Source organism: Aethalodelphis obliquidens, unplaced genomic scaffold (assembly GCF_003676395.1).
Source record: "Aethalodelphis obliquidens isolate GAN/ISIS:26980383/991018 unplaced genomic scaffold, ASM367639v1 scaffold19, whole genome shotgun sequence".
Classification (NCBI taxonomy): Eukaryota; Metazoa; Chordata; class Mammalia; order Artiodactyla; family Delphinidae; genus Aethalodelphis; species Aethalodelphis obliquidens.
The window spans coordinates 14,085,514-14,107,867 of record NW_020837963.1 but is presented as its reverse complement, the minus strand read 5'-3'; the positions used below and the strand labels follow the sequence as shown (position 1 = coordinate 14,107,867).

Sequence of the window (22,354 nt, the reverse complement as noted above, 5' to 3'; positions counted from 1 at the left end):
GCGGGCCCGGGCGGCGGCGGCGGCACCGGCGGCTCGGCCCGAGCGGCGAGCGAACAAAAGGGAGCGCGGGAGAGGGGGAGGGGGGCGGCCGGTGGGGGAAGGGAGGATCGGGGAGAAGGAGGCGAGACGCGAAGCCCCGCAGCCCGCGGGCGCGGACGCTCGGCCGGTGCCGACTCGGCGGAGGGAAGGCGAGCCGCGCGGACCTGCCAAGTCTCGCCCATATGCGGCCGCCGCATCGCGGCTTCGCCCCGGAGAGCGGGGTGGTGGTGATGGTGGTGCTGAGGGCCTGCTGCTTTTTCCAGCGGCATTGCAGGCTCTCACCCAGTCCTTTTCATGGCCCCAAGCCGCAACTTACTCGAGTGGAAGGAAGCAAGGCCTCGCCAAAGATGGTTGCAAAAGACCGCGAGCCTCTACCGAGGATCTTGAAGCCAAGGTGGTGTTTTGTTATCCTCGTAATGGTGGCCAATAAGTCAGAAGAGAGCACGCTATCTTCAGATGCATTAAATCTGGAATTCTCCCTGGAGGTGGAAGAAGGGGCTCTCTTCTGGGTAGTTAGTGGTTTGGAGCCCTTTTCGCCTTAAACTGAGCCACAAAAGAATGGAAGACACCCCCTGGGGTGGGGAGAAAGCCCTGGTGTAAAAGACACACGTTTTGCTTTCGGAGAAAAAGCCACTGGGGCCAGATTGAAACATGGCATGTTCAGTTCATGTAGCTTTTTTTTTTTTTTTTAAATGGGGGAATGATATTGAGTAAACAAGATGTAATAGCCAAGTCTTTAAATTCACGAAGGGAGATGTGTACAAATGTAACAAGCACATATTGTACATACAGCAGGTGGTCACAGCCTCCAGAACACACACACACAAAAGATACATACATAAACCCCGTAAAGACTACAAAGGTGTATAATCGTTACCACGTCCGAGATGGAGACAATATATTAGCACCAGATCAGGTATGCTGTTCATATAGCCTTGGGTCCTGGTTCGTACAAGGTTCACAGACGTGCACTCGGTTGAAAGGTTTTTTAAAAAACGAGGACCCCCCAAATCAACCGAATTGTGCTTACCCTAGAAATAGGACAAAATGGAAGGATCTGAAACAATGTCACCAACACCTCTTAAAAAGGCTCACTCCTGTTTGATCGGACTGTGAAGACACTAACGTTACTCGAGGAGCCGTGAAGATTCCCAGCACAGGAAGCGTTTCTGTGCTTTATTTTAAATTACATTAATTGGTTAATATTTGCAAAGTGTGCTGCAAAGTTTTCTTTTGTTAGTTTTTTTTTGGGGGGGGAGGGTGTTGTGTTTTTTTGTTTTGTTTTGTTATCTCAGTGTGCCTCTGCTTTGCATTAACTTCCATCGAGGAAGCCATTGTTCTCTGTTATGGGGTCATTGTCTGATGTAAATTGGAAGCAGCATTTTTGCTATTTAAGACTTTTCATGTAAATGAACTGAATGTTTCACGGAAGAGTTGTTGGTCTTTAATTTCAAACAGCAAATTGTTTGGAGTTGCACGTAAATTGGGACACATTTACACGTGTTTAGAAGGACCTATGTAATCTGCACATTTTGCCAGCCACGGGATCACATTTATCAATGTTACAAAATGGTGAAATTGAAACTCATCTTCTTTTAGCCTGAAAACGGTGCCAGTACTCTGTGGGTTGAGTTTCAACTTTACCTGGGCTTGATTTCATTTGAAAGGAGGCCTTTTTTCTTCTCCCGAAGGTGGGCCTTTATTAATATGCATGTAAAAACATTACGTGCAGTGGAAAGGATACAAGGCCTTGCTTATCTGAAATCGTGATCCACTACACATATTACGATGTATGGAATTTCATAATGTCCACACAATAGTAAATCCTAGCTTTCCTCGATTTAGAATCTTTGTTTACTTAGAATACCTTCTTACCCCTCCCCCAATTCCCTTCTCCTAAAGAGTTGAAAGCACAGCACAAAGTGTTTGAATGGTTTCAAGAATTGTACTTCCAAAACTCAAGTCTGGATTGCTTATCGCAGGAGCCTTCGGTTGTAGAACCACCTCACATGGCTTCAGAATATCATATACTTTTTGAGCAGAGCTCTTTACAAAGCCCAGTATTTTGGTCAAGCCTCGGAAATTAGTTTGAAAGCACAATTCATCATTTGCACAAACAGCAACAGATAACATTGCATCTGCTTTTTAAAAACCTTAACCAACCAGAAGTAAAAGATAATAATTTCTTGCAAATTATCTCAGTTCTCTTTTTACAAAGAGGATTTCAGAGAAATCCCTTTGCCAGGTAGATCAGTAGTGAAAAGCAAAGCACCCATCTTTATTCTATGAAATCACTGAATTTCACAGCAGAAAAAAACAATTTTTAGTGTAAGTTAAAAAAAAATAGCACTACCCCTCTTCCAAAAATTAATACAAAGGTTCATTCTATTATTGTGCATATGTAAGGCTATCTTGGGCACCACCCTGCTTTGGGCAACAATAGAAGTAAAGAATGAAATAAACTATTATTTGACTGCTGTAGATACGAAGGGGCAGAACAAAGAAATCATATTATTCTTCTGTCAAATAGAAACTAAAGGAATTCCAAATCCTTTGGGATTTTGTTGTTGCTGTTTTTATTGCTAACTCTTAATGTCTTCGTTTATTCCTCCAATCAGTGTATTGCAAAATCCCAGCATTTTTTTTTTAAACCTTTTGTGGTTTGAAGCTGACTTTGTAGGCGCATATAGATATCACTCTACACATCATACTTTTCCTCTGAATTCCACTATGAGATTGGGAAATTCCTTTGTTAGGCAGAGCACACAAAAGGTGTGTTCCTTGAGGGAAAGGAGAAGGAAAACAAAAAGAAAAGCCTTTTCTTTATCTCACCATCAAAAGGCCCGACAAACCACTCCTTAAACTGACAGCCCCCTGACTTGAGCTACATATTTCGTAGCTCAAAACTAAGACTAGGCCTAGGAGTTTATAGAGTTTCATATGTTAAATTTGTTGGCTTGTTTTCAAAGGAAGTATTACACTATTTAACACTAGCATTACAATTTCAAGATCTGTAGCTGAGTGGCCAGCAAAGGGGAAAAAAAAAATCCATCCTACGTCTTCAACAAAATATTGAAAGAATCAGAATTTTTTAATATTTTCCAAAAACATACCTTTGAAAGAAATCATAACCAGATTTAAGTTATTATTATATTAACCTGCCAGAAATAGACTGAGGGGAGGTCTAGGAGAGGATTCCCCTTATTTTTTGTTAGTTATTTCACAAACAGATTTTCCATAGCAAAGCTACCTCCCCTTTCCCAAACCTTATCTGGAAATACCTGCAGAGCCTTCACTCAGAGACCTGAAGGAGGTGGGGGCTATGTCCTATTAAAAGATAAACTGAGACACATTAAAATTTTTAAATGGGGATTTGAGCAAAAATCGATTCCAATAGGGCAGTGCCAAACCGGAAGTGCTAGGGGACTCCACCTACAGAGGCTGGGGAGAGGCATCGGGAGAAGGTGAGGACTCAAAGCAAGGAAATTATTTGATTGGCTACAGCTTAAAACCTAGTTGGCTGTTTGTGATTGGCCGTCCTTATCGGTTTTGATTTTGTAACCTGGAGGTATTTCCGGGCTAAGATTTTGGTTTATTTAAGTAAGTGGCATTAGAGCCACCTCAGTTTAATGGCCTCCTCATTTAATTAATTTAACGGTTCAAAGTTGGGCATTATTTAAGAGTCCCCCTAGATATCCGAATGACCTCCGAATTCCTGGGCCCTGGATGAATTCGCTGATCTTCATCTCCTACTGTCTCTAGGCCTAAATGCTGAAAAGCCTGCCTTGCCTAAGGAAAGAAAAGGATAGGGACCGAGGAAACGGTTGTTGTATGAACTCTAGAGAATCAAAGAAGAGCAAGAAATTTTGGGATTGGGATACCAGCAAAGAGTCATCTTCAGCAACTATGGGCCAACAGACAATACCTGTTGAGAACTTTGTAAGATTTCCTAACCCTTTGTAACTTTTACATTATGTCTGGGCTTCTTTGAAAGGAACTGGTTGTTTGGGCTTTTTCCTACTAAGAGGAGGAGAAGAGAAAGAGGAGAGCTAGGAAGGTATATGAGAAAAGGAAAGACAATCAGACTTAATCCTTTAAGGAGGAGAAGCTAACACATAGGAAAGGGGACTTACTTCCACCCAAGAACGGATCTCATTGGTTCCCTGCAGCACAGAGGCTACCTGGGCACTCTGTATGTGCATCTTCATCTTTGCATCTTCCGCCCCCCACCATCTGTAGCAGTTAGCCCAATACCTTGTACATCCCATACTTGAAATTAACTAGTTATTTGTGAACTAAAGAATGGATAATAAACCCACAAGTACCTAAAAATAAGCATGTCCCAAGCTAAACATAAGATCTTTTGCCACTGTAGTGGATACTGTAAGCGTTTTGTCTAGAACCATCTTTGGGGTATACACGCCCATCCCCTAGCTGCTGAGACTATTGCTAGCTGACCACTCACAACTGAGTCCCCGGCAAATTGCCTTGGCTATTGTGTGCCAGGTTCTGTGAACTGTCTCACCAAGTTTACACTCCTCCCCCGGGAGCAGCCAATGTCTGGCTGATGTAGCAAGACCAAGGCTTGCCTTAATTTGGGCCAGTTCTAAAGAGCCATCCTAGCTCCAGAACTCCCTGGAAACTGGCTTAGGCCTCAGTCTCCACAGCACTGTGGGTCAACTCCTTCTACCTAATCTGGCCTTCCTCACTCCCTCACAGGTGGCTCTCCAGAGATTATCCAGAGCCTATTTCTAAGAAACTCAGCCCCAGACACCAACCAAACCAGATCCACCTCCCCCTTGATTCTGCCACCTGATGACACTTACTACCTCATCTATTCCATCGCCATGTGCTGAGGATTCTACCTCCCGAGGATCTGTTGATTCCAGTCCCTTCTCTCCATATCCATCACCTGGACTCAACCTCCTGCTCATCCCCTCAGCTCAAAACTGGTCCCTAACTGATCTTCTTGCCTCCAACCTGCCCAACTTCCAATACATTCTCCACACCGAGAACTCTAGGAACATTTCTAAAGATGCCAGCTTGTCACCCCTCTTCGCAAACCTTTCCATATCTCTCCATTGTCCTTAGAATAAGGTCCGGGCTCAGAAGACTCTCCATGAGTCAAGCCGTTTGCCTGTCCACATCCCTTGCCCTCCCTCCTCACACTCTAAGATCCAGCCTTGTAGAACTTTTCGTTCTTTGAATGAGACCTGATGGCTCTCGCTGCCAGGCCTTCACAGCGCTGTTCCCTCTTTCCGGAAGGCTCTCCCCACCCTTCCCAATCCCATTCGTCTAACTAACTCCCATGTATCTTTAGGTCCAAATTTACGTCACTCACTTGGAGAAGCCTTCCTTGACCTCTCTCTACATGTACAAGCTGAGTGGCCCTGACATGTCCCTAAGTTATTCTTTTCACGTGACACTTGCTGTGCGGCTTGCAGGATCTTAGTTCCCGGACCAGGGATTGAACCCCGGCCACCATGGTGAAATCGCCGAGTCCTAACCACTGGACCATCAGGGAATTCCTGACACTTGAGTTTTCGGCTCTCTCCCCATGTGACAAGAAACCTGTGAGATCAGGGACAATGATACTTTGGCTCACTGAGGTCTCTCCAGTGCCATCATCACATATAGAAAGACATTGAAAAATTAGGTGTTCAGAACATCCAGATTGATTAAACGCCCGTAGGGATTTTTTTTCTCAATGACATTTGGAAATAAGAGATGATTAAATACAATTTTTGCTAAACAGTGATAAGTTTATTTAACACCAAAAGACCCAAAGCCACATATCACTAGGGAAACATTGGTTATTTCTGGAGAGGTAGAAAACACAAATATAAACCAACAAATGTTAAATTAGGAAAATAATAACCAGAAAATATGACTGCAAAATAAAATACATTCATTTGTCAGCAAACAGTTGGAAGATGCTTAAAAAATATTGTTGTAGATTTGAGCAAACACGTATTAGAATAAATTACACAGTGTGGGAAGATTGCTGTACTGTTGAAAGAGAAGAGCAGCTATTTCTAACATGCCACTGCTTAGGGTATATATGCACGATCCTGTTCCAGTGATGACAGAGCTGTACAAACTGATTTTTTATGAACAACTAAATAAAAAGTTTAGCAGAGAAGGTATATTCTCAATAATAAATGATTTCTTTAATGGAAACAATATATGATTTTTTAAAAACTCATATATTGAGTTTATGTTATTGTAACAATAACAACCAAAGAAGCAGCCACTCTCCAGGAATTTTTAATTCTGGGATTAAATTACAAAACTTCTAGCACATAAAATCGATCACTGAATCATTCACAGATAAGCTACTGCAGCCAAGATATTGAAGCCAAAATTTCAGAGATTGCTACAGGATATCATCAGTGAGGTTAATTTTATTTTTAAAGGGGGGGTGGGGGGTATAAGAAGGACTTTCCTGCCAGAAAGACTCAATCTTGGACTTTGAAAGATGAGGCATCACTACTGAAATCTTCGTACCACACAGTGGTTTGCTGGATATGTTACAGCAAAGAACTTTATAAAGATAAGCTATTCGTTGTCCTCTTAAAGACAGTAGTTTCAAATCTGCTGTCCTTTTCATTAGTAAATGCTGTCCATTACACACTGCCTGGCAGATATTTTGTTAGAACAAAAAAATGCGTGCAAATTCCCTGGCGGTCCAGTGGTTAGGACTTGGCGCTTTCACTGTGGTGGCCGGGGTTCAGTCCCTGGTCGGGGAACTAAGATACCACAAGTCTCTCGGCAAGGCCAAAAAAGGAAAAAAAAAAAAAAAGCTTAATCTGTTCTTTTAAAGATAATGTTCTAACCATGAGGAAGAAAGTGATTACTTTTAGAAAGAAACTCACGCTATGGAGAGAGCATTTTAGATTTTAGAAACAGATGTTTAGCAATCACTTGTGATCTGGTGCTAAAAATTATGTATGAATGTTACCTTTAACAACTATCAAGTATGTAGTTTATATCATAAAGTGAATTTTCTAAACTGTTTAAAAAAAATACAACTCCCAGATGAAGAGCTGTGGTATATTTGAACCTATTTGTTTAAAATATAAAAATGCAATTGCAACAGGAACAACTGACTGACATTGGGAAACAGCGACTCATCACCCAAATTTCCACTCAACCTTTTGCACAGATGGTAGGTGGAATTAAAAAGTGAGCATTATCGGGCTTCCCTGGTGGCGCAGTGGTTGAGAGTCCGCCTGCCGATGCAGGGGACACGGGTTCGTGCCCCGGTCCGGGAAGATGCCACATGCCGCGGAGAGGCTAGGCCCGTGAGCCATGGCCGATGAGCCTGCGCGTCCAGAGCCTGTGCTCCGCAAGGGGAGAGGCCACAACAGTGAGAGAGAGGCCCGCGTACCTCAAAGAAAAAAAAAAAGAAAAAGTGAGCATTATCATTAAGCACTCGGTGAAAATGATCCGCCTGTTCCAATGGTACATAACTTTTCCCACTAAGACAGCGTTTAAAACAACCAACGTAAAAAGAAACTGAATTTAGAACAAGATCTTCAAATCACTTTATCACAATGTGTTCTACCAAGATTTCCCAAAAAGATGCAGGTTGAATACTAAAAGTTTTAATGAGAGCAAAATACTTTATACTGCTCATAAAGAAAATTAAATTTTAATGACATTGTTTAGTCCATCATAATTTCAACCTTCTTTGACTTCTGTTTTTGCATATAATTTGTAATGTACAAGACATATCAGGATAGTACTCTCTGTGTTTAATTTATAAGTGAATATATAGGTGTGATTCATCAAGAGTAAAAGCCACTGGGGACTTCCCTGGTGGTCCAGCGGTTAAGACTCCACGCTTCCACTGCAGGGGGCACGTATTCGATCCCTGGTCAGGAACTAAGATCCCACATGCTGCGCGGTGTGGTCCAAAAAAGAAAAAAAAAAAGAGAGTAAAAGCCACTGGACTTGAAAATTTTCCTTGAGTGGACAAGCTCAATTTTTGCTAGATAGAGTGAAAACTTGTATTCCTTAATTTCACTGCATTGACAGTCCAGATTTGGGGAAATAAATAACCATGATCAGATAAATAATCATCATCACACCCGTCTTGAGTTTCCACCTCAGCCTCTCACCAAATATAAAGGCAATCAACTGTATCACTTCCAGAGGATTCCTGGATCCTCCCTTTCCATCAGCGCCTCTCCTCTGACCTTTCTCTCATTTTGTCCCTCCCAGTCCATCACACAGAGTATTAAGTCAACTTGACTGTAGCACGTGGAAAATTCAGAGCATAAACCACAACCAGTTAAACTAGAGTAAGTCCCCTACCTACGAACCTTCAAGTTGCAAATGTGTGTTCTCATGTCCAACTACATAAGTTAGTTCACATGTCTGAGGTACACTGTCACATGCATGCATCCTCTACAAGTCGTTGTGCTTTTGTGTACTTCACAGTACAGTAGAGAGTACAGTAGTACAGTATCTTTATTTCAAGCTAGATCTGCAAGAGGACAACTTCATCGAACTCCTTGCTCTGCAACATGAGGAGCTTACTGATGAAGACCTGACGGAATTGGAGGCCCAGAGAAAGGACCAAGAAAGACAAGGGGAAGAAGTAACTGAAGAACCGAAGAGATTCATGACGCAGGAAATGGCAAGGGGGTTTTCTTTATTTGAGGAGGCACTGTTAGTTTTTGAGGCACAGACCCGGATGTAGAACGGTACACGAAGGGGGTTTTCTTTATTTGAGGAGGCACTGTTAGTTTTTGAGGCACAGACCCGGATGTAGAACGGTTGCAGCAGCCGTTCAGAATGCAATCCAGTGCTACCGTGTCATCTGTGACAAGAAAAAAAGAGCTACTACCCAGACATCACTGGATCATTTTTTCAAAAGGGTAGACAGAATTGAATGCAGCAAGGAACCAGAACCTGTGCCATCAGCGTCAGGCGTGAGTGAAACTGCAGCTTGCCCTCTGTCTCCCGTTGCTGACGATCCTTCGGCTCTACCATCTCCCACCTCCTCTCCCTCCTCCAGTCAGTAACTCTTCTTGCAATGCCAGCCCCTGTATGCCAGCTGTTGTACTGTACTACTGTACTTTTCAAGGTACTGTACTGTAAAATTAAAAATGTTTTATCTTTTGTGTTTGTTATGTATTATTTGTGTGAAAAGTATTATAAACCTATTACAGCACGGTACTATATAGCTGGTTGTGTTAGTTGGGTACCTTTGTTGGACTAACTTTGTTGGACTTATGAACAAATTGGACTTAGGAACGCGCTCTCAGATGGAACTCGTTCCTATGTAGGGGACTTACTGTACCTTAGCACCAGGCACTGCGCACCACAGGCCCCCCTCAGCTGCTTTGCAAAGGGAGCAGTAACTAAGCCCCTCCAGGGGCTGCCACCCATCTTCCTAGATTCTTTTAACTAGTCCATCCTACCCTTACCCTCTAAGCACAAATTAAGTCAAGAGGAATAAAGACCCTTTCTCTTGGGGCGTAAAATAAACCCTCTACCCCTCTTTCTGGCTGCCTCCCTAATGAAACTATAGTCTGAAAGATTGTCCCTACTTTGGGAATTCTGCATGGAACTCCTCACATCAGCCCCTTCTTGAAATTCTTTCTTTCCCTTAGCTTGATGCCATTCCCCTTTCTCTAAAGATCATGCTTTCTCAGCCTTTCTTCCTAGCTGAGTTTTCTGCAGTCCTCTGTTTAATATGGATGTTCTCAAAGTTCTTTTTTTTTTTTTTAATAAATTTATTTATTTTTGACTGTGTTGGGTCTTCGTTGCTGCGTGCGGGCTTTCTCTGGTTGCGTCGAGCGGGGGCTACTCTTCATTGTGGTGCGCGGGCTTCTCATTGCGGTGGCTTCTCTTGTTGCAGAGCACGGGCTCTAGGCACGCGAGCTTCAGTAGTTGTGGCACGTGGGCTCAGTAGTTGTGGCTCGCAGGCTCTAGAGCGCAGGCTCAGTAGTTGTGGCGCACGGGCTTAGTTGCTCTGCGGCATGTGGGATCTTCCCGGACCAGGGCTCAAACCCGTGTCCCCTGCATGGGCAGGTGGATTCATAACCACTGTGCCACCAGGGAAGCCCTTCTATCTTTTTTTAAAAATTTATTTTTTATTGAAGTATAGTTGAATTACAATGGTGAGTGAATTACTGCTGTACAGCAAAGTGATTCAGCATATATATATATATATATATATATATATATATATATACATCCTTTTTCATATTTCAAGGTTCTATCTTTGACCCTCTTCTTTTCGAACTCTGCATTCCTTGGGGAAACACATTCGTTCTCAGGGCTTCAAGTATCTCTTTATTCTGGATTCCCAAATCTCTGTTTCTAGCCCTAACATCGCCTCTAACTCCAGATCACAATGAATTGTCAAGTAAGCTCGAGAAATGACTCACAGTCATGTCTAACTCGGGAGGTCCAAAAGACACCTCCTCTTCTCCCATCCTCCATGGTGGTATGTGACTCAACGGCCCCACGCTCCTTTCTCCATCCCTCTGCCATGTTGCACTCCTGCCTCCACAGCCAGGAGGCGAGGACTGCCTGTGCTTTCTGCAGCCTTCTCCGTGCACCTGTCCTCTGTCCCCAGCTCTGTGGATGCCTTGGTTTAAGGAGCTCCCTCTCATCTGCTCTCTCTGTTTTTGTTTGTTTGGGCCGCACTGTGCAGCATGCGGGATCTTAGTTCCCCAACGAGGGATCGAATCCGTGCCCCCTGCAATGGAAGCGCAGAGTCTTAACCACTTCCCTCAAGGGAAGTCCCTCTCCTGCTCTCTTAACAGAGACTTCTTCACTTATCGCTAACCTCTTTTCAAGCAATTTCTGCTCACCAAACAGCCCTTAAGCAAGCAGCTTATCACATTAAATGCATATACACCATGTTATTCCTTCCACTGGAAGAAAAAGCGCCCCCCTCACGTGATCATCACCACCCGCTGACGAGACAAAGCTGAGTTGAAGTCTCACCACAGGAAGTCGGGGAGAACACTCCTCAAAATGCTTGCACAGGGCTTCCCTGGTGGCGCAGTGGTTGAGAGTCCGCCTGCTGATGCAGGGGACACGGGTTCGTGCACCGGTCCGGGAAGATCCCACATGCCGCGGAGCGGCTGGGCCCGTGAGCCATGGCCGCTGAGCCTGCGCGTCCGGAGCCTGTGCTCCGCAACGGGAGAGGCCTGCGGACCGCAAAAAAAAAAAATGCTCGCACAATGTCTCATAGGGAGGGGGAAGGTCAGAATCAGGGGGTGGGGTGGGAGGAGGGGCGAGGACGGGAAAAATAAAATAAAAGAATTTACTGAGAATTGGAAGCTTGGTTTAAGGTGGGCCTATCAATGTGGGAGCTTGGCTAGGAGGCATGAGTCCAGGATTGATACAAACAGCAAGGTGAGGACTTAGAGGCGAGGGATTTGAAGAATCTTAGCGCATGGATTACTGTGTCCTTTTCATCAAGAGTTGATGGGTCTTTAGAGGAGTTCTTCTAAGAAACAACCAAACCATTTTCTGGGACAGGAGAGCTCTGGAAGAATAAAGAAATGCTAATTAAAATAACAGAACAGAAAGTGATGTTAACATAGACACTAAGGTATAGTGTAGGTTCTCAAAGTCCAGGCTGGGGTGGGGAGTGGCCAGTTCTGGTTCTTGCTGATTTTGCCTCTTCAGGGCCTCCCTAATTTGACTCTAGCCTCCTCCATCTCATCCATCCTGTCTGAGGTTGTGGTACCAGGTGACTGGAGAAGAAAGAGAAAACATGCACAGAAGTATCCCTAAACCTTCCTCTCTGGAACCTACTAAGTAATAAAGCATTTGGGTAAATAAGGACAATCTCAATTTGAAAAAAGGTCTGATCCCTTTATCCTTAGCAAATCCAAAGTAGCTTGCCAAAAAAGAGGGGAAAATCTTACCCTCTGTAAAACCAAGACCATCACAGGACTCCTCCACGATCAGGTGGGTAGGATCTTAGGGGCACATATGGCGGATCTGAGGAAAGAACTGTTTTCAATTTTCCTTCTCTTTATTTATTTCGTGTTAAAATATTTATATTGTTTCTGCTAGGAAGCTTGTCACAGAATAGATAATTTTCCTTTGTGATTACTATCCTAGCTAATATACCAATAAGCACTTAGAATTTAATAGCAAAAGCCCACGAACAAATATAAAGCCAAGGAAGGCTTACCTTTGCCTTAGAGCTTTGGCTCTTTAGGTAGAATTTGGAAAACTATTCTTTTTTTTTTTTTTTAATTTATTTATTTTTGGCTGCATTGGGTCTTCATTGCTGCACGCAGGCCTTCTCTAGATGTGGCAAGCAGGGGCTACTCTCCCTTGCGGTACGCGAGCTTCTCATTGCGGTGGCTTCTCTTTTTGCAGAGCACGGGCCCTAGGCGTACAGGCTTCAGTAGTTGTGGCGCATGGGTTTAGTTGCTCCGCGGCATGTGGGATCTTCCCGGACCAGAGCTCGAACCCATGTCCCCTACATTGGCAGGCGGATTCTTAACCACTGCGCCACCAGGGAAGCCCTGGAAAACTATTCTTGATCTGTTATCCCGGGCACTTTTTTTTTTTTTTTTTTTTTTTGCGGTATGTGGTCCTCTCACTGTTGTGGCCTCTCCCGTCGCGGAGCACAGGCTCCAGACGCGCAGGCTCAGCGGCCATGGCTCACGGGCCCAGCCACTCTGCGGCATGTGGGATCTTCCCGAACCGGGGCACGGACCCGTGTCTCCTGCATCGGCAGGTGGACTCTCAACCACTGCGCCACCAGGAAAGCCCCTGGGCACTTTCTGATAGTGAAGAAGTCATGAAGTATTACGTGCAAGTGTAGAAATAATAGGAGTGCTCACACTCATACCAAGCTATTCTACTTGTACGATGCGATTTCTTTTTTTTTTACATTTTATTTTATTTTTAAGATTTATTTACTTGGCCGCACCAGGTCTTAGTTTCAGCATGCGGAATCTAGTTCCCTAAGCAGGGATCGAACCCAGGCCCCCTGCATTAGGAGCGCGGAGTTTTAACCACTGGACCACCAGGGAAGGCCCTGCAGGTGAGATTTAAAGCAGCCCTTCCATCTGACAGACTCGCCTGCCTTTAGAGACCCCAGTAGTACTCTCTAGCATAGAGCAAGGTAGCAGTATAAGGTTCCACAGGAGCTCTCCCAGTACCCTGGTGTGGAGCTTTGAGGCTGAATCCCATCCTCAGTGCCAAGGTCAACAGTTCCACGTACTACCCTTCTTCCTTACCATTCTTTGTCCTTTTCTACCACCCCCCCATCACTTAGACTTTAATAATACACATTGCAGAATTAGGATATGATATGAGTGGCTAATAGAACCGTGGACTGACCTGGAGTTAGTTGATTTAAGTTATTGAATGCTTACTGGTGCAGAGCCCAATTCGTGACCCTAGTACTGGACCTCGGAGTCTCTGCGGTGCTGTTCCTGCTGTCTTGGATGGCTTTCCACAGATATTTACCAGCCTGGCTCCCTCCCTCTCTTCACTCATGTCTCTGCTCCATCATCACCTTGTCAGAGGGGAGCTTCCCTTGCTGCCCTAACTAAAATCGCCCCCTTCTATCTCTAGTTAGCGCTTTACTGTGTTTTATTTGTCCCATAGCACTTACCACTACCTGGCATTATATTTAAGGTTGCCAGATATAATACATCCCATCTTTGGAACCTACTTAACACTAAAAAATTCATTATTCATCTGAAATTCAAATTTAACTGGGTGCCTTGTATTTTTATTTGCTAAATCTGGCATCTTTCATTCCTTTCCCTACCATTTGAATGCAAACTCCATGAAGCAAAGATGTGGTCTGTTGGATTCACTGCTCTAAATCCCCAGCATCTAGTGTTCTGGAGTCTCATCAGGCTGGGCACACAGTAGGCACTCTGTGAGTGTTCAGGAAGGAAAGAAGAAAGCACAAAGCAACACGGCACCAACTGAGGACTTTGTGCTAACAGGGCAATGCATGCCACATTCCCATCTGGCTTCCACTGTCTCCTTGGAAAATTTTCAATTGTAACGGGGATTCCAAAGATGAAAACATTTGCTTTCTGGTCCAGATACTGGATTAAGACCACCAATATGTACCAAACTGCCAAACCCCAGTCAAAGGACAGCTTACAAATCCCACTGATACGAATCAGAATTGAGCCATAAATTTGGCAGTAAAAACAAAATCCTTTTTTTTAAACAACCCCTAACCATTCCTTGTCTTGCCAAGTGTTCTCCATCTACAATCACCGGATTTCCTTCCCCAACTGCATTCACTCTGTTCCTCCATGGCGCTCTTGTTCACATAAGCTAGAAAACAAAACTACATCCATCAAATATTGTCCTCAACGGCCAGTCTTTAAAATACTTGGCCGTGTCTAGGGTGATAGTTTGGGCAGCTTCATTTGATGTTCTGACAACTGGGTATTGTTAGTTTTGACTTGGTTACTTAGAGAAGACTTTGTAATCCTCCCACCCCCAATCACTCATGTGTATTTACTCAGCTAAGTAACTCTTGTGACCCGTGGCGTTCCTCTTATGGGTCTTTTCCAGAGGCAGGAAGCCAGAAAGGTGGTAGAAGCTCAGAAAGCACACCTTTTCCACGCAGCAGCAGAAAGTATTTCTTGCCGTGGTTTGATCTTTAATAGCTTCCACCCAGATGCAAACCAAGTTTTTTTTTTTCTTCTGCTTATTCCATATCTCACCCACCTGGAAGAAAAAAATAAATAAATAAAATAAAAATGGAAAACATCTACCTTTATACAAAGAAATAGCCACGTATGTCTTTTGTCTTGCTAATGCCTTTAAGCTTCGCTATACCTTCACCCTACAGCATTATTATGAGCAATGTATATCTCAGGATGTCTTGAAGTAAATGATGGGATACCAAGAATACAGTGGTGCGATACGGGAAGAAAGTGAGGTTAGCTGGCACAGTTTGCTACTGAGAGCCTGCCAGGAAAATTTCAAAGATCCAAGAAACAATCCCATTAAAGGAAAAAATGGAAACAGGTGCAAGACCTAAATGGCCAGGCATCTTGGAGCTGAGGTTTATAGAAAGAGATACCATACATACACTGGGTGGTTTAGCACTGGATCTCTTGTGAATCTATGTTCTGTCCAACTTAACATTACTTCTAAAGTTCATAAGACATACTCCCACCTTCATGGGCGAGCCATTTTCTGAACAGAGTCTTTATGCTGTCAGTAATTGTACTAGAATACAGTGAAATTTTCGTATGCTTTGGGTGCATAGGTTCTTGCATCTGTTTCTCCTGGTACTTCGATCTTTCTTGAGCCTCTAGGAGTTCCTTTTGCCTTTCCTAGGGAACCTACTTCCAGCACCTCCTCCTTTTCTAATCAGCTATTGAAACCAAGTAATCAAGTGTGTAAGAGCCATGACTAAACTAAGAGGAGGAGCTCCAAGTTCCTGGCGTTTCCTTCACCTGGCAGTTTGTAAGCTTCTCCCTCCCCCTACACTCCCCAGACCTGTGGTTCTAGGTGTGTGAGTTGTAGTAGCAAGGACAATACCCAACACTGATGCAGCCCTGACTCCCCGCCAGGTATTGTTCTAAGTATCTTGCTCTGTATCTATTATCTCATTTAACCCACATTCTCACACACACCTAAGAGTTGAGCCCTGTGATTATCTCAGTTTACAAATGAGGCTGGGTAATTTTCTCGAGCTCACAGCCTCTAACGATGGAGTCAGCATTCAATCGCAGGCAGTCGGGCGCCACGTTCTATTTAAAACCGCACCTCAGATGGGACTTGAACCCACAGTCTTCCAACTGAAACTACACAACTTGTCTCAGGATTTAATGAAACTCAGGTTCTTTATGTCTTGGCACAGAATGAATTCAGCAAGGGGCAAAGTGATAGGTAAGAAATAGATTTATTAATATAGGAAGCTTGTGAAGAATACAAGCCGTCAAGGCAAGACGGTTCTGCCCCGAGAACTAAGTGAGCTAAATTTTAATAATCAAAGGAGGGCTTCCCTGGTGGCGCAGTGGTTGAGAGTCCGCCTGCCGATGTAGGGGACACGGGTTCGTGCCCCGGTCCGGGAAGATCCCACATGCCGCGGAGCGGCTGTGCCCGTGAGCCATGGCCGCTGAGCCTGCGCGTCCGGAGCCTGTGCTCCGCAACGGGAGAGGCCACAACAGTGAGAGGCCCGCGTACCGCAAAAAATAAAAAGAAAAATAAAAATAATCAAAGGAAAAGTGGAGAGGGGGAGCAGACCACCTCACGTCCCAAGCCTCGGAACATGGGTCCCTGGGATGTGCTGCCAGGTGAGGGTCCATGGCCTAGCACAGGAAAGAATTCAAGAGTGAGCCATAGCAAGGTGAAAGCAGGTTTATTGAGAGAGATACACATTCCATAGACAGAATGAGGTCCGTCTCAAAAGGCGAGCGTGGCCTGAAATATGGGGTCGTTAGTTTTTAGGGGCTGGGTAATTTCATAGGCTAAGGAATGGGAGGATTATTCCAACTATTCTGGAGAAGGGGTGGGGATTTCCAGGAACTAGGCCACCACCCAGTCTTTGGCCAGCCTCAGAAATGTCATGGTGCCTGTGGGCATGTCACGTAGCATACGCTAAGGTATTAAAATGAGGGTATAATGAGGCTCAAGGTTACTGGAAGTCTAATCTTCCACCATCTCGGGCCTAATCAGTTCTAACCACTTTTTGACATATCCAGTTTTTCTCAATGGCTGTGTCCTTCTTTAAGGGTTGTGCCCTGCCCCCTTCCTCCTGTCTCATATTGACCACTACTCCACATGGAGTCCAAGCTTGAAAGCCCTGAGTCACTTTTATCAAGCTTGTGGACCTTGTCTCCTAAACACCCATGGTACTTAGGATAAAATCCAATTCCCTTACGTGGTTTACACAGCTCTCCAAACTCTAACCCTTGCTTACCTCTCATGCCTCTTCTCAGACCCAAATCCCCCCCCATCGCAAGGTACACTCCCATTGTCCCTCAGGGCCTCACTGTAGGAAGAAAGTCTTTCTTGCATTGAAGACTTTTGCACCAGGGCACTGAGGTTCTCCACCTCTGGCTGTCTAACTCTTACCACTCATGTCATATCTTGGAGTGAAATCGAGCGGGGCCCTGTGGGGCTCCCAGGCACGGAGGCCTTTTTTTTGCTCCCCCGTTTCTTGTAGGGAAGACTCTGGCCTCCATGACCTTCCCTGAGTTCCAAAGGGCAGATTCTAACAATTGCTAATCAAGGGAGGAGCAGCGAAGAAACCATCTGAGGCGAGATTAAAGGGAGCAGAGAAGCTCATGGAGATTAGGAGAGCGACCACCTGAGACGACATTAAAGGAGGGCAGGCCCTGCTCACACCCTAATCTTGTCAGAGATCCCGCCCTTGAACCACTGTTATAAACCCCTCATCAAATCCTCTGGGGTTGGGACACATAGTTTTCCCTTTCAAGGCAGGAGCCCGTTCTGTGTCCCTTTGCTTGGAAAAGTAATGAAGCTATCCTTTTCTACTTCACTCAAAACTGTCTCCGAGATTTGATTCTGCACTGGTGCAGAGAGGCTGAGCTTTTAGCATCAGGAGCCCACATCCTCTGGGGAGCCTCGGAGACCTTGTCACTGATGTTGGTCCTCTAGCTAGGCACTCCAGGAACACCCTGTATTTCTCCAGTGGTTGCGTTTATTCCCCGGCATGGGGGTTTCTTGTTTGTCTCTATCCCTCAAGGACTGTAGGCTCCAAGGGGGCAGGACCGCTATCTGGTTCAGCATTATATCCCCAAAGAGTAGCAAAGTGCCTGGCACATGGCAGGCGGCCCCAGTAATCACAGGTAATATTTATTCATTCACTCATTCAACACATTTATTAAATGTTACTATCCACCATACACTATGGTACTCAAGATTTTCTCATTTAATCCTTCAAGGATGACTTCATTTATTCTTAACTCACCGAACAACCTAGTTCATAGATTAGGAAAGTGAGATGTACTTTCTAATGTTTATTAAAAAAAAAAAAAGTGCCCAAGGTCCCAGTAGATACCAGGATGGAAGAATGGATGGGCCCCGGTCAGGGTTGGAGGTCACCAAACTGGAGTACCCCTGAAAGAACTCGGAACTAGGGTTAAAAGTCCTCCTTTTAGATGCACTATTTAAAAAATCTAATATGAAAGGCCTGAGATAGGTAAAGTCGCTTAAGAGACAAAGCCTGCCAAGGCCAGACTAGCCTGTAATCTAATTGACTGTATTAGCATATCTAAAGAAAGAATGTGTCAATCCTGGGGGGAATAAACTCCAGCCGGATTCCAGCTTTGACAGCGCCGGACCCAAAACCTCCCCCGGCGGTAGGTGCCAGCGAACGTGGCAGGTGTAGCCCGCGCGGAAAGGATGCACCGGGCAGCTGAATCACGCGCTTACCTCCTCCGCTCTGGTTCCCAGCGAGCCTGCACTCCGCGTGCAATTCCGCTTCCGCCTGCAGGGAGAAGCTAATAATAGCTCCCATATGTGGGTCTGCATCCTGTGCTAGGCGTCTTGCTACACTTCTTGTTGCATTTCGGCCTCACACAGCCTATCTTCCAGCCGAGGAACCCATGCTAGAGGGCTTGCCCCAGGTCAAACTGCAGCTATGGAAAAAGAAAGAGCCGCGATTTGGAGCCAGGCTCGCTCAGCTCCAGGGCACAAGATCACCTGCCTCTCCCTTGCACGTACCGCCCACACGAGCATGCCTGGACCAAGGAGAGCTCTATTTCTCTTGGTAGAAAAGAACTGAGTTGGCATGCGGGTTTATGCCTTATGCGGAACTGGTTCCGTGTGTCTTTCCTGAGAAACCAGTCCAGCTCAGTTTGTTGAGGTGGAACCTTCTACCCTTTCGGAGCCCTCCTCCTCCGCCCCCAGCTCCTCCGGCCCATTGAACAACTCAGCATCACGCACCCATCCCTCTATGCTTTTCCTGCCTCCTGCGGACACAGGAGGGAAGGGGGCAGGGCACAAGCTTTGAAACAATGACATAGCCTGAGGACATGACGTAAACGGATTAGAACCAAATGGGTCCAAGATGGTGGAAAACTTGACTTCCACTAGACCTTGAGCCTCAGTAGACGCTCGTTGTAACACATCAGCAAGCTAAATGACACACCCACAGGCGCCATGACAGTTCTAGGGCGACCGTAAGGATCAAAAAGTGGGCGGTGGCCTAATTCCGGGAAATCCCCGCCCCTTCCTGAAATAGCTGGAATACTCCTCCCACTCATTAGCCTATGAAATTACCCACCCCTATAAAAACTGACAACCCCAAACCCTGGTGCCTTTCTCACCTTCTGAGATGGCCCACACTCTGTGGAGTGTGTTTTTCTCTAAGTATATCCACTTCTTACCTATCACTTTGTCTCTCACTGAATTCTTTCCGTGATGAGACATCAAGAACCTGAGCTTCATTAAGTCCTGAAACCACTCAGACACGTGGGTTCAAGTCCCAGTCTGGGTTTTGGCCAAGACTCGAACCTGGCCAAAACCCACAGTATTCCAACTGAGATCACACCCCTGGTTTCAGGACCTGGTTAAGAGCAGGGGTGGCATATTCACCCTATATGCACTTGGGAGTGACCCAGGGGGTGCATCTGAAGCCTTGGCTTGGCCATTCTATGGCTTTGTGACCTTGGAAAAGTCACTTAACCATCCAAAAACTCAGTTTCACAATCTGCATAACACTTAGAGCCTCACTCCGCCCCATTCATTCGCAAAGTAGGTTTAGATAAAACAGCAAACCGGGCTTCCTTGGTGGGGCAGTGGTTAAGAATCCACCTGCCAATGCAGGCGACACGGGTTAGAGCCCTGGTCCGGGAAGATCCCACATGCCGTGGAGCAACTAAGCCCGTGCGCCACAACTACTGAGCCTGCGCTCTAGAGCCCGTGGGTCACAACTACTGAGCCCGTGTGCCACAACTACTGAAGCCTGCGTGCCTAGAGCCCGTGCTCTGCAACAAGAGAAGCCACCGCAACGAGAAGCCTGCGCACCACAATGAAAAGTAGACCCTGCTCCCTGCAACTAGAGAAAGGCCACGCGCAGCAGTGAAGACCCAACGCAGCAAAAAATAAAATAAAACAAAAAATAAATAAATTAAACAAAAAAACAGCAAACCATTTTGGCCTCTGCACCGAAGGCACCCAGTGCATGACTTTAGAGTTTTTCCCCTAGATCTATATAGACAGCACTGCAGGGAGAAGAGAGCAGTACAGTGAGAAAACTACATGCGGAAACCTTGTGACCTGTATTGTTCATCCCCTTCTCTGTGTTCCCACTCCCCTCTCCCAGGCTCTGCAAACACGCGCCAATGCCTCATTAAAGGCTGAACACCGTCCCATTAGGTCCAAATGCATGGAAACATATTCATGATTATTCAAATGATTCCCTCGTAATATAATCAGTGCCACCTTCATAAATATTCATTTCTCTGTGCTAATCACGATGTCATCTCACAAGAGAGTGTGCCTCTGTAATCCTCTTCCCTTTTGCCCTCTTCTCCACCCTCCTTTTGTCTGACAGTCTTTTCTCTACTCCTAAACCTCCTAAGGTCGTCCTAGGTCTTCACTATCTCATTCAAGGTAAAGATATTTCTAGTTCTGATTTAAAGGTATCTTTATTTATCTCTATCTGAAGATTATTCTACCAGGTTATCCTTTTTCTATAAAGTATGTCTGACCAAGTCCCAACAGCTCTAGATTCTCAGGCATAGACACATGGGCAAAGTTAGGAAATCATCATGAATTAAGCAAGGTGAAAGATCCCTTTAAGACTGAGGAGTCGGTGGAAGTTAATCCTTTAAATGAAGCCCCCAAGGAGCTTGTTTCCAGTCACTAGGACTTGGCACAGTGGCAGGGAAGAGAATTCACACAAAGAAAGGCATATCCGTACATAAGCCCACAGGGTGGGTCCCATCACAGCCCTGTTTTGGGTAGTACCCGGAATAGGGCTCAGTATAGTCTATTTGTGCATTGGATGATAAGGAAATGTCTAAGTTATTTATATCCTTTGATGGAAAAAGACACAAGAGAAGAGGACTCTTTACAGTTAAGGACTTTGGAAATTCTAGAATGGAAATAGAAATAACAAAATTAAAGGGGAGAAAAAAAAGGATAAGAGCAGGTAACACAACCTCTAGGCCCAGAGGTTGTTAAATGTGTAAGTATTCTATGTTGTATGCTACTCTGTTATAGGGAAATCTCTCTGTTGTCTCTAGTTTTACATGAGAACCATTTTACATTTCAAGCCTCTTAGGCTATAGGGAACACCCACTGTTGCTTATGCTTTAAATAAGAGACATTTTTCTTTTCAAATGAGAAGCAAATTGCTCCTAAATACAAAAAATGTACAGGATGAAAATGAATTGAAAATAGTTTCCAAAGCAATACTTTCAGTAATTTCATTTGTCTTCTTAAAGACATGAAAATAAGATAGCTTGTCAAAGAAACCTTCTGTTTCTGGAAAGGGAAACACAAAGAACACTACCACAGTAGAAAAAGGGCGCTTGGTGACAAAAACCATTATCAATTTTTCATGGTTGATTTATTATTGGTTTCAGGGAGATAAATAATATTATTTTCTAATCCAAAGAGGTCTCACACCTGAGATTTGCAACATCATTTTTAAATTCAACATAGCTTTCTCTCCCTAGGATTTGTCTTAAAGACTGGGAGTCCCCAGTTTGATTTAATGAGATTTACACAAAGGGAGTTGTCAGTAACCACAGAAACAGGGCAGGGTTTTCCTAGTGATTGTGCTTGAATTGTATTCCAGAATGAAAAGAGCCTTTTTAATTATAGGGTTTTGGGGGTGAGGGGAGCAGGGTGTGGGAGAATGGGAGGGGCTGGGGGGAGAAATGGATGTAGTTTTTCATGGTGGCAGACTGAAAAGTCTTTTATCTATTTAAAAGGATAGCAGGTGGCCTCCACTAACAAGTCTTAACCCCAGGACCTGACTTAACCCTGGAGAAAATATTTTTCGTTTTCAACCCCATGTGTTTGTTTCACTTCTTTACACTATTTTTTTTTATTATTGAAGTATAGTTGATTTACAATATTGTGTTAGTTTCAGGTGTACGGCAAAGTTCCATATATTTTTTTCTCTATTATTTTCCATTATAGGTTATTACAAGATATTGAATATAGTTCCCTGTGCTATACAGTAAATCCTTGTTGATTATCTATTTTGTATGTGGTGGTGTGTATCTGTTAATCCCATACTCCTAATTTATTCCTCCCGGCCTCTTCACTTCTTTAAATTGCAAGCTCTTCAGATAGAGCTTAGCAGGCCTTGTGGAGTGGAGGAAAGTTCAGCTTAAGACAGTTCAGAAGG

General features: G+C 44.6%; 1 long non-coding RNA gene across 2 annotated transcripts; it reads right to left on the bottom strand.

Annotated features, from left to right (window-relative positions):
* Window positions 1-11,333: 11,333 nt before the first annotated feature.
* LOC113626793 (uncharacterized) lies at window positions 11,334-18,726 on the bottom strand. 2 transcript variants are annotated; one of them, XR_003435276.1, is made up of 6 exons: window positions 18,712-18,726; window positions 18,421-18,626; window positions 14,623-14,736; window positions 13,811-14,337; window positions 11,940-12,015; window positions 11,334-11,554 (listed from the first exon to the last, which is right to left on the bottom strand). It is a non-coding gene; the product is annotated as an uncharacterized LOC113626793 (long non-coding RNA). The 2 variants fall into 2 exon arrangements; XR_003435275.1 differs by lacking the exon at window positions 18,712-18,726 and having other exon boundaries at window positions 18,421-18,658.
* Window positions 18,727-22,354: the final 3,628 nt, after the last annotated feature.